Source organism: Hipposideros armiger, unplaced genomic scaffold (assembly GCF_001890085.2).
Source record: "Hipposideros armiger isolate ML-2016 unplaced genomic scaffold, ASM189008v1 scaffold_1637, whole genome shotgun sequence".
In the NCBI taxonomy this organism is placed as follows: domain Eukaryota; kingdom Metazoa; phylum Chordata; class Mammalia; order Chiroptera; family Hipposideridae; genus Hipposideros; species Hipposideros armiger.
Genome location: NW_017732987.1, coordinates 11,183 through 23,785, shown reverse-complemented (window position 1 = coordinate 23,785; position 12,603 = coordinate 11,183). Strand labels below are relative to the sequence as shown.

The following is a 12,603-nucleotide window of genomic DNA, read 5'->3' as shown; positions in this document are numbered from 1 at the left end:
ATGCCTGTTGGCCATCTGTATGTCCTCTTTAGAGAAATGTCTCTTCATATCCTCTGCCCATTTTTTAATTGGGTTGTTTGTTTTTTTTGGTGTTGAGTTGCATGAGCGTTTTATATATTTTGGATATTAACCCCTTATCAGATATCTCTTTGCCAAATATCTTCTCCCAATCATTAGGCTTCCTTTTTGTTTTATTGATGGTTTACTTTTAATGAACATATGGGACTACATCAAACTTAAAAGTTTTTATCAGCAATTACTTTAAATGAACATGGGTTACACTCTCCAATTAAAAGACTAAGATTGGAAGAATGGAAAACAACATGTTGTTTACAATAGACTCACTTGAGATCTAAAGATGCAAATAGGTTGAACATGAAAGGATGGAAAAAGATATTCCATGCAAATAATAACCAAAAGACAGCTGGAGAGGTTACACTAATATCAAAGCAGTCCTTAAGTAAAAATTGTCACAAGAGATGAAGAAGGACATTATATATTGATAAAAAGTTCAGTCCATAAAGAAGATATAATGTTTATAAATATGTACACACCTAACAACAGAGCTCTGAAATACATGAATCAAAAAATGACATAATTGATGGGAGATATAGACAATTTTATAATAGTTTGAGATTTCAATAATCCAGTATCAATAATGGATAGAACAAATAGGCAGAAGGTCAATAAGCTAACAAAGAATTTGAACAACACTATAAAGCAACCAAACCTAAGAGTATATAAAACACTCCAACAACAGCCAAATATACACTTTTCTTGAGTGTACATGGACCATTGCCCAGGATTGACCATATGTTAGCCCACAAACCAAGTCTCTAAAAATAATGAAATCATACAAAGCACCTTATCTGACCACAATGGAAGAAAACTAGAGATCAATAACAAATGAAAAATGGAAAAATTCACAAATATGTGCAAACTGAACAACATACTCAAACAACTAATGGTTTGAAACAGAAATTAAAAGTAAACTTTGAAAATACTTTGAAATGAATGAAAATGAAAACAGAAAAAAATAAAACTCATGGGAAGCAGCAAAAGCAGTGCTCAAAGGAAAATTGATAGGTGTAAATACTTACATTAGAAAAGAAGAAAACTCCCAAATTAACAACCTAACTTTACACTTCAAGGAACTAGAAAAGGAATAACAATCTAAATATAAAGCTATGAGATCCACCTACAACATCTGAAGAAAGAAAATTATAGGCCAATTACCCTTATGAATATAGATCCTGAACAAAATATTATCAAAAGTCTTGAACAAAATATTATCAAAAGTCTTGAACAAAATACTAGCAAAACAAATCCAGCAGCATATTGACATATGAATGTCAATCAATACAATAAACCACATTAATAGAATAAAAGGGAAAATATCCCATGATCATCTCAATTGATTCAGAAAAGAAACATTTTCACAAAATCCAAAACACTTTTATGACAAAAACACTTAGAACTAGGATTAGAAGGGATACCCTCAACAGGTTAGGGCATTTATAAAACCTTCAGCCTACGTTATACTAAATGATGAAAGATTAAAATATTTATCTGTAAGATCAGGAACAAGGCAAAAATGTTCGCTTTCACCATTGCTATTCAAAATTGTACTAGAAGGTCTAGCCCGGGTAATTGAGGAAAGAAAAAAAATGCAGGGGACATCCAAATTGGAAAGGAAGCACTAAAATTATCTTTATTTACAGGCGATATGAGCCTACATACAGAAAATTCTAAAGATATGGCCAAAAAAATTACTAGAGAGATAACAAATGAATTCAGGAAAGTTGCAGGATGCAGGATCAGCACACAACAATCAATTGTATTTCTATACACCAGCACTAAACAGTCTGAAAAGGAAATTAAGATGCAATTGCGTCTACAATAGCACCCAAAAGAAGAAAATGCATGGGAATAAATTTAATCAAAGAGGTGCAAGATTTGTACACTGAGAACTACAAAACATTGTTGAAAGAAATTAAAGAATACCTAAATAAATGGAAAGACATTTCAGACATTCAATAAGACTTAATACTATTAAGATGGTAATATTACCAAGATGACTCAATATAATCTCTATCAAAATCACAACTATATTTTTTGCAGAAATGGAAAATCTGATCCTAAAAGTCATAGGGAACTGCAAGGGACCTGAATGTCCAAAATAATCTGGAAAAGTAACAAAGTTGGAAGACACACTTCCTAATTTCAAACTTATTACAAAGCTACAATAATAAAATGAGCAAAGTACTGACATAAGGATAGACATATAAAATGGAATAGAATTCAGCATCTAGAAATAAACCCCTATATCTATGACCAGTTGATTTTCCACAATGGTGACAAGATCATTTAATGGGGAAAGAACAGTTTTTTCAACAAATGGTGCTGGAACAACTCTATATTTACATGCAAAGCAATGAAGTTGGATTCTTACTTCATACCATATACAAAATTTAACTCAAAATGGATCAATGATCTTCAATGATCTAAATTTAATAGCTAAAACTACAAAATTATAAAAAAACAAAAACACAGTGGTAACTCTTCATGACTTTGAATTTGGCAATAGATTATTAGAAAAACTACCAAAAGTACAAACAACAAAAGAAAAAGCAGATAAATTAGACTTCATCAAAATTAAAATATTTCGTGCATGAATGTTCACTATCAAGAAGTGAAAACACATCATATAGAATGGGAGAAAATATTTGCAAATTATATATCTGATAAGGATCTACTATGCAGAATATGTAAAGAACCCTTACAACTCAACAACAAAAGACAAACAACCCAATTTAAAAATGGTCAAGAGGGAGGGGAGCGAGGTTTCAAGATGGCGGTTGCTGGATAGCTGACCCGGAGGCAGAGGTGAAGGCCCCTACCAAGTAAAAGAGACCAAAAGTCGTCCCCTCACTGCTTCTTGAAGTCCCAGAGCCCAGCAGAAGTGCTTGGACATTCTTACTTTGATGCAGCTTCTGATTGGTTTCTTTTTTAATGAACAAGTGAACCATACAGATTGTCAACATGGGATGGAGATCTACGTCATCCACCAAGAGCGGGAAATTTATGAACCCACAGACCAAGCCCGAAAAGAAGCCCGGAAGAGAGAACTAAAGAAGAACAAAAAACAACGCATGATGGTACGAGCTGTATTTTTGAAGATGAAGGATCCCAAACAGATTATCCGGGACATGGAGAAATTGGATGAAATGGAGTTCAACCCAGTCCAACAGCCACAGTTAAATGAGAAGGTGCTGAAAGACAAGCGTAAAAAGCTGCGTGAAACCTTTGAACGTATTCTACGACTCTATGAAAAAGAGAATCCAGATATTTACAAAGAATTGAGAAAGCTAGAAGTAGAATATGAACAGAAGAGGGCTCAACTTAGCCAATATTTTGATGCTGTCAAGAATGCTCAGCATGTAGAAGTGAGAGCATTCCTTTGCCAGACATGTCGCACGCCCCTTCCAACATCTTGATCTAGGACATTCCCCTTCCTGGTGCCCAGCCACCCTCCATCCTTAAGAAGACCTCAGCCTATGGACCTCCAACTCGGGCAGTTTCTATCCTTCCTCTTCTTGGACATGGCGTTCCACATTTGCCCCCTTGCAGGAAACCTCCTGGTCCTCCTCCCAGTGCACCTCCCCCTCAAGTCCTGCAAATGTATGGCCGTAAAGTGAGCTTTGCCCTATATCTGCCCCCTTGACGGCGAGACGAAGACATGTTATATAGTCCTGAACTTGCTCAAGGGAGTCATGATGATGACGTTTCCAGCACCAGTGAAGATGACGGCTATCCTGAGGACATGGATCAAGGTAAGCATGATGACAGTACTGACGACAGTGACACTGACAGATCAGATGGAGAAAGTGAAGGGGATGAATTTGTGCACCGTGATGATAACGAAAGAGAAAACAATGAAGAAAAAAGTCAGGTCTGAGTGTACGATTTGCAGATATGCCTGGGAAATTAAGGAAGAAACAGAAAAACATGAAGAAGCTGACTCCTCTTCAAGCCATGATGCTGTGAATGGCAGGCCAGGAAATCCCTGAGGAAGGACGGGAAGTAGAGCAATTTTCAGAGGATGATGATGAAGATGATTCTGATGATTCTGAAGCAGAAAAGCAATCACAAAAACAGCATAAAGAGGAATCCCTTTCTGACGGCACATCTGCTTCACAGCAGCAAGGTCCCCCACAATCTGTTCCTCCTTCTCAAATACAAGCACCTCCCATGCCAGGACCACCTCCTGCTCCACCTTTACGGCCACCTGGACCTCCTACAGGCCTTCCTCCTGGACCACCTCCAGGAGCTCCTCCTTTCCTGAGACCACCTGGAATGCCAGGACTCCGAGGGCCTTTACCCCGACTTTTACCTCCAGGGCCACCACCAGGCCAACCCCCTGGCCCTCCCCCAGGCCCACCCCCAGGTCTGCCTCCTGGCCCTCTTCCTCGTGGACCCCCGCCAAGGCTACCTCCCCTTGCACCACCAGGTATCCCCCTACCTCGTCCTGGCATGATGCTCCCACCTTTGGTGCCTCCACTCAGACCTGCCCCACCTGGGCTTTTCCCACCAGCTCCTTTGCCAAACCCGGGAGTTTTAAGTGCTCCACCGAACCTGATTCAGCGACCCAAGGTGGATGACACGAGCACAGCCACCATTGAGAAGAAAGCCACAGCAACCATCAGTGCCAAGCCACAGATCACTAATCCCAATGCGGAGATTACTCGATTCGCGCCCACCGCACTGAGGGTCTGTCAGGAGAATAAAGGGGCTACTGCTGCTCCCCAAAGAAAGTCAGAGTATAATTCTGCTGTGCCTCTTGCCAAAGCAGCCCCTAAATCTGGTCCATCTGTTCCCGCCTCGGTACAAACTAAGGATGATGTTTATGAAGCTTTCATGAAAGAGATGGAAGGGTTACTGTGACAACTTTTGATGCCTGAACACACTTCTGTTTATATCATTGGTTCATGGAGTAAGAGGCTCTTACGAAACTTAGGCAAAAGAGCTACTTTCACTGGCAGGGTATTTTTTTTAATTTCAGTTGAAGGACTATCTTAAAGTTTAGCTGTGTTTGGAATTCACTGCATATGAGGGGTATTTCAAGCAAAAGAGATTGGTTACTGAAGCAGGGCTGCTAACACCCATTCCCTTTCATACCACCATTTTCATCCCATTTCTTCCCCTCCCCAGTTCTTTGGAAACTTGTAATCAGGGGGGAGCTTTGTTACTTGTTTTGATTCTCATTTTGTGTGCTGTGGGCACTGGAGTAGAGGTTTTGGGAAAAACAGTTTATTTTGCCCCATCTTGTCTTTTGTGTTTGAATTCTTTTTAATATTTTCTTGTAAATATTTTGTAATATTGTAGTGAAATGGATCACAATGTCATTTCCTAATACAAAGCAAGATGTGTGGGAAGAAAATGTACAATTCTTTGATTAAATTATTTCCCACTGACCTAAACTTTGAGTGTTTCGTGGAATAAATAAATAAACGTTCTACAAAAAAAAATGGTCAAGAGACCTGAATAGACATCATTCCAAAAAAAGATATACAAATGGCCAACAAGCATGTGAAAAGATGCTCAATATCTTTAGTCGCTGTGGGGGCCCAGGTATTAGGGCCTCTCAGGTTAGGAAATGTTTACAGGCTTTGGAGGCCAGCAGCCCTTTCCCCAGGCCCAGGTGGGACTGCAAGAAAACATGTTTATGTAAGTTGCATGTAAGTTACTTCTTAGTGCACATGAGTGCTGGCACCATGCCACCATTGTTTGTGTGTGGATATAAAACCCCCGTTTCCATTTTGTGGGGCAGCTTTTGAGTTCGGCCTCTGGTGAATAAAGAGCTGCTGCATTTATGGCAAAGATCCCACGTGCTTTCTTTCACTTGGGCTTCTCACCACCAAAACCATCCCTGCTTGAAGCACTTAGACCTGACATTTGGTGTAGTCAGCAGGATCTGGTGAGTAGCTGACCTCTGCCTTAGAACCCTCAGGGGAGGATTCCACTATGTGGCCCCAAACCACATTGTGGCACCCGGTCGCTGAGTTCCTCATGGTATGGGCTCCTCCTGAGGACTGCAAGATGGTGAAGCCCACACCGGAGGCTGTGCGGAAGGCATCATGGAGATGAGTATACCCATGGCCCACTGCGAGTCAGCGGGGGTTGTGTGGCTGCTCCTGTCTGTCTTGTGGAAGCAAGAGGTCACTGTACATGACCAAACGGGGCAAGTGCAGCAGCTGCAGCAGGCCCAAGAGGTGTTGGAACAATGGGTCCATACCCTGGAAAAGGCATTGGAAAGCCAGCTAGGCTCCCCATTTTCCTCCCGCCATGCCTCATGACCCAAGAGTTCAAAGCAAGTCGTGCTCCAGGCCTGTCCACTGATTAAGAGGCAGATAGAGCACGACCAGCCTATAGCCCAGGAGGAGGCCTTGCTGGGGGGGCCAGAGGTCACAAAGCACACCATGTATATATGGCATATACTTCGGCTGTGCTCTGGGAGTTAGCTAAGCAAGTTTGCCAACAGGTTGGAAAGACCATTCCCAGTTTGCTGTTATGGCTGTGGGACAATGGGGCTGAGAGCACAGAGCTGCCCCTGAATGAGATGGCCCAGTTCGCCTCTATCACGGTGATACCCTCCCTCAGCCAGCAACTGCAGAACATTAAACGCTTGGTTGAAAATGACCAGGGTAATCACTCCCTGATTAACTGGCTCATGTCGGCAGCCCACATGGTCTGGGCAGACCCAGGGGAGTTGCCAGAGGTGGTCAGTAAATGGTCCATGTACATGGAGCTTGTGCAGATCATTAGGGAAATGGACATGCGCCAGATGATTTTCAGGGAGTGTTATGAGGAGGTGTTCACCACATGGATAAAGGACTTAATCCTTACTTCCAGCCCGGTAGGCTCCTTTGGCCCAGTGGCAGCCATTTTGACCCCCTTTGTAGATCGTCAAATTCATGAGGTCATAATAGCTATGGCTAGGCTGGGTTACATAGAAATCTGACGGAAGGACAAGGTGGGAGTAAAGGCCACTCCTAGTGCCCGCCTGCAGGAGAGAGGGTGGAGCCCCTGTCTGGCGGCAGGCCCTGTAAAAGTGAGCCGCAGGCAAATGTGGGTCAATCTCCTGGCAGTGGGTGTGTTGCAGGCCAAGACTGAACAGCTGCCTAATGAGGTGTTGCTGGCCCTCTGGAACCAATTAGGCCCGGAAAAGAAGTTCACCAAAGGTTGCTACCTGAGAAGTGCAGTTGCAGGATTTTTTTGACTAGGACTCAGGCCGAGGGACCCGATTGGTGGGGAACCAGGAGACTGGAGGCCTCATGTGGAAGTGACTATTCATTGGTTCCTCCGCAATGTGCAGCATGTATTGGCCTTTGTGGACATGGGTGCTGATAGCACCTTGTTGTACGGCAGTCCAGACCAGTATGGAGGCCCCCTGGCATACATTGAGGGGTATGGAGGCTATCACATACAGGTACAGCAGGCCACTGTGATTTGGGGCATTGGACGTCTTGCCCCCCGGGTCTATGTGGTTTACATCTCCCCTATTGCAGAGTACATACTAGGGGTGGATGTCTTGCAGGGCCTTGCAGTGCAGACGACACAGGGTGAATTCTGCTTGCTGGTGCGAGTTGTGAAAATGGTGGTGTGAGGGCACCCGCACCACAAGCCCGTTGTCCTGCCGAGTCCTACCAGGACAGTCTGCATGCACCAGTACTGCCTCCCTGGAGGACATGAGATCAGCCAAACAATTCTGAAGTTAGAGGAGGCAGGCATCATACACCCCACTCATAGCCCGTTTAATTCCCCTGTGTGGCCAGTTCGCAAGCACATGACTGTTGACTATTGGGAACTGAACAGGGTGACACCACCCTTGCATGCTGCCATCCCTTCCATGATGGACCTCATGGACTGTCTGTCCTTAACACTAGGAAAATACCATTATGTTGCGGATTTGGCAAATGCCTTCTTCTCCATTGACATTGCTCCTGAGAGTCGAGAGCAGTTTGCCTCTTTACCTGGGTGGGACAACAATGGGCCTTTGTGCTCATGCTGCAAGGAAACCTGCACAGCCCGACAATCTGCCATGGACTTGTGGCCCGGACTTGGCCACATGGAAACATGCCCGAGTGGTGTCGTTCTTCCATTATATTGACGATATAATGTTAACCTCTGATTCTCTTGCAGATATAGAGAACATGGCAAAGGCTCTCAGAGCAGCACTTAAAGACTGGGGATGGGCTGTCAATGAGGCCAAAGTCCAAGGGCCTGGATTGTCTGTCAAATTCTTGTGAATTATCTGGTCGGATAAGACCAAGGTTATGCCGGAGGCTGTCATTGACAATAGTCAGGCATATCCACGCCCAGAAACAGTGAAACAGCTCCAGGCCTTTTTAGGCTTCTTGGGGTATTGGCGTGTGTTCATATCCCACTTGACGACCATAACGCACCGCCTTCATAGTCTGATTAAGTGGGGTGTGGTGTGGGACTGGACTTCCGAGATGCAGGAAGCCTTTGCAGCTGCCAAGAGAGCTGGGGCTCAAGCCCAGACCTTGAGGGTCGCTGACCCGGCACTTCCATACCTGCTGACAGTTCAGGTGCAAGAGGAAGGCTTTGGTTGGGGTCTGTGGCAGACCCATTGGACCAAGAAGGCGCCCTTGGGTTTCTGGTCTCATCTCTGGAAAGGTGCTGAGCAGAGATACTTGCTAATTGAAAAGCAATTAGTGGCCGTTTACACAGCACTAGTGGCCTGTGAGGCCATCACAGGTCCTTGTAACGGGGCAGTCCACATATCCGGTCAAGAGTTGGCTGCGGTCATGGTTCAGGGCGCCCAGGACAGGGGTGGCCCAAATTCCCACACTGACCAAGTGGGGAGCATATTTGGCGCAACAGGCCACGTTTAGCTTTAGTCTGCTGGAGCTGCTGGGCCTTTTGGCCTTCTGGGTGGACAAAGAAGAGGCACTTCCAGAGCACCCATAGAAGTGGCCAGCCCATACAGGGAAGGAGAGCAACCTGTCCCTGGTGGGGCATGGTACACAGATGGTTCCTGTCAGGGCCAGCCTTCCACATGGACTGCATTGAGTTACAGCCAGTGTCAGAAGGGTTCTGGTATGAAACTGGCCCAGGACAGAGTAGCCAATGGGCCAAGCTTAGGGCTGTTTGGCTAGTGCTCATGCATGCAGCAGGCGATGTACACATCTGCACTCATAGCTGAGCTGTGTTTCGGGGTCTAACCTTATGGCTGCCTGGTTGGGGACATGCCCTCTGGGAGGATCTGTGGTCATGGGATAAGAGCCAGGCAGCTACGATTTACCATATCCCAAGGCATAAACCGTCCCTCTCCCCTGGAAATGCGGCAGATGCATTGGCACAAGTCGTCCCTGCCCGTCCTCTCTCTCCTTTGACAGTGCAGGATGCCACTAAGGGCACTTGGTTACATCGGAAACTAGGGCATGTGGGCCCACGAACCATGTGCCAAGTGACTTGGTGCTGGGGCATACTCCTGACCATGGATGACGCCACGGAGGCTGGTCAGTTATGTCCCCAATGTGCCAGTAACCACCCCCATTGGTGGCGATTGCCTACTCAGAGGCCACTCACCATTTCAAGCAACTGAGGAACCCACTTTACAGGACAGCAAATTCAGCAGTGGGCAAAAGAGCAGGATATAGAGTCGCAGTTACACGTCCCTATCACCCGCAGGCTGCTGGCATTGTGGAAAGTTTTAATGGGCTGCTGAAGGAGAAGCTCCGAGCCCTAGGAGGGGCAAACCTGTGGAAATACTGGGTGTCCCGAGTGCCACTAGCTTTGTATCTGTTGAATGAGCAGCCACGAAAGACCAGCTGGTCACCACTAGACCGGGTAGTAGAAGGGTTGCCACGCACCCTCAAGGTGATGCTGGGGTTGAGCCAACCCCCAAATTTGACCCTGGTACAGCAGGGAGCTTTGCTCCTGCCAAACCAGGAGGCCCTGGCTGAAGGCCAGACAAAAACTTGGACTTGGCGCTGGAAGACTGTTGTCTCCCGGGATCCCTGGGTTGCCCTAGTGGAGCCATGGGGGCCAGGCGCAGGCCGTAGACTGCAAGTCCAACCTTTACAGTGCTCCTGGCCAGCCCCTTTACAGGTCACCTTACCAAAGGATGGAGGAGGGACATTGCTACAGGGTACCTTTGCTCTGGCCATCTGGCCTTTGCCTTTGTTGCAGGTCCAGGAGGTGGATTTGCCTTCCCCGTAGTGTTGGAGGAAATGGTGTGGTATCACCATCCAGGAGCCCCACCACTGTTGACTACCATCCTTTCTCAGGATGGGAAAGTAGCTTGTGTACTGCCAGAAGGCAGAGATTTGCCACTAATGGTTTCTGTTTCCCTGTTGTCTTACCATCCAGCCTAGGCTTGGGCAACAGTATCCTGGCTTGGGCCCATGATTTTGCCGAGGTGCACAATGTCTCTGAATGCTGGGTGTGTACTGAGCTCCCCACAGCAGCAGCAGAGGGTCTCCCATGGCATATAACACCAGCTACAGCCTCAAATTGGACCTGGTTATGCTCTTGGGAGATGACCAAGGATTGGAACTCATGCCAGGAAGCAGTGGATGCCCTTCTAGGACGGGCCTACCACAATGCCCTGCCCTTACTGGGCTATGCAGTGGACAATGGGTGGGGATGGTTAACTGGGGAGCATGTGGAAATCTTAGAACAGGCCCCTCATTGTATAGAACAGGTGCAGACTGTTATGAACTGTGCTGTGGGGTGGACCCCAAAGAAATTATGTGCTAACATAACAAAGGTGGAATACCCAGGCTTTTGGTGGGATGGAAGGTGGTATGTAGGCACAAAACCCACATACATTCTTCCTGCTGGGCACTTATAGGTTTGCGGCCATTATGGGTGGCCATATCTCCTGGCCCACTGGACAGGCCGTTGTACATGGGGTCACCTGTATATGCCGGGATAAATCTGGACACGCTTCCACAGCAACCTCAGAAAGAAGATATGCTATATCATTGGTGGCATTGCCACTGACAGTCAGCTTGGTGGTTTTATCCACTGGCCCTTTTTCTCCCAAGGGCTGGAACCATAGATGTGGAGTTCCAGGTAGAGGCCTTAGCCAAGCACACTGCCCAGGCCCTGAACACTAGCATGGCGGCAGTGTCCCTGCTAATAGACAAGACCACCCAAATGCGGGAGGTTGTTTTACAAAACCGTATGGCCTCAATCTCTCAACAGCAGCACAGGGTGGTACTTGTGCCTCTCTACATACAGAATGCTGCATTTACATACCCAACCATCATGAGCAAGTGCAGGACACACCAGAAGAAATGGTTGCGCAAGTCCAGGCCAGATATGTACTAACTGAGGATCCTTTGTCCTCCTGGTGGTCTCACCTAGACTGCACCTGACGCTGGGTGATAGCCATAGTGGCTGTGTTAACCAGCGGCCTTCTCGTCCTGTACTATACATTGTAATTTTGCTGTGACCCTTGAGCCCAGGGTTTGGCCCTTAGGAAAAGAGCACGGTCCCAGGAATGGGCACAGTCCCAAACCCTCTAGGGGTGGAGTGTGGGGTTCCAGGTATTAGGCCCTCCCAGGTTAGGAAATGTTTACAGGCTTTGGAGGCCAGCAGTGCTTCCCCCAAGCCCAGGTGGGACTGCAAGAAAAAATGTTTATGTAAGCTGCATGTAAGTTACCTCTTAGCACACATGAGTGCCAGCACCATGCCACTGTTGTTTGTGTGTGGATATAAAAAAACCCATCTCCATTTTGTGAGGCAGCTTTTGGGTTTGGCCTCTGGTGAATAAAGAACTGCTGCATTTATGACAAGGATTCCACACGCTTTCTTTCATTTGGGCGTCTCACCACCAAAACTGTCCCTTCTTGAAACACTCAGACCCAGCAGTTGCTATGGATATGCAAATCAAAACCACAATGAGATACCACTTCCCACCCACTAGGATGGCTATAATAAAAAAAGTGCAGAAAATAAGAAGTGTTGCCAAGGTTGTGGAGAAACTGGAACACTTGTACATTGCTAGTGGAATGTAAAATGATGCAGCTGCTGTGAAAAAACAGTTTGGTGGTTTCTCCAATAGTTAAACATATAACTACCATATGACCCAGCAATTCCAATCCTAAGCATATTACCCAAAAGAACTGAAAACAGGTATTCAAACAAATATTTGTACATGAAAATTCACAGCAGCACTATTCATAATAACCCAAAGATGTAAACAACTCAAATGTACATCAACTGATGAGTGAACAAACAAAACTTGGTCTATCCCTACAATGGAGTATTATTCAGCCATAAAAAGGAATACAATACTGATATATGCTACGAAGTGAACAAATCTCAAAAAGACATTTAGCTCAGTGCAAAAAGCCAGTTACAGATGTTTTATGATTACATTTATGTGAAACATACAGGACAGGCAGATCTATATAAACAGAAAGCAGAGGAGGTTTGCCATAGGCTGGTGGAAAAGGATGAATACTGTTACACGAATGGGCCAGTGGTGGCCTCTGTGTATTAGCTTAAAATGGCCCCACATTGTTTACTTTTCCACAGCAAGGTACAATAATTACTCCAAAGCCC

At 45.7% G+C, this 12,603-nt stretch overlaps 1 pseudogene; it reads left to right on the top strand.

Annotated features, from left to right (window-relative positions):
* Positions 1–2,960: 2,960 nt before the first annotated feature.
* LOC109377932 (WW domain-binding protein 11 pseudogene) lies at positions 2,961–4,944 on the top strand (annotated as a pseudogene).
* The last annotated feature ends 7,659 nt before the right edge of the window (positions 4,945–12,603 follow it).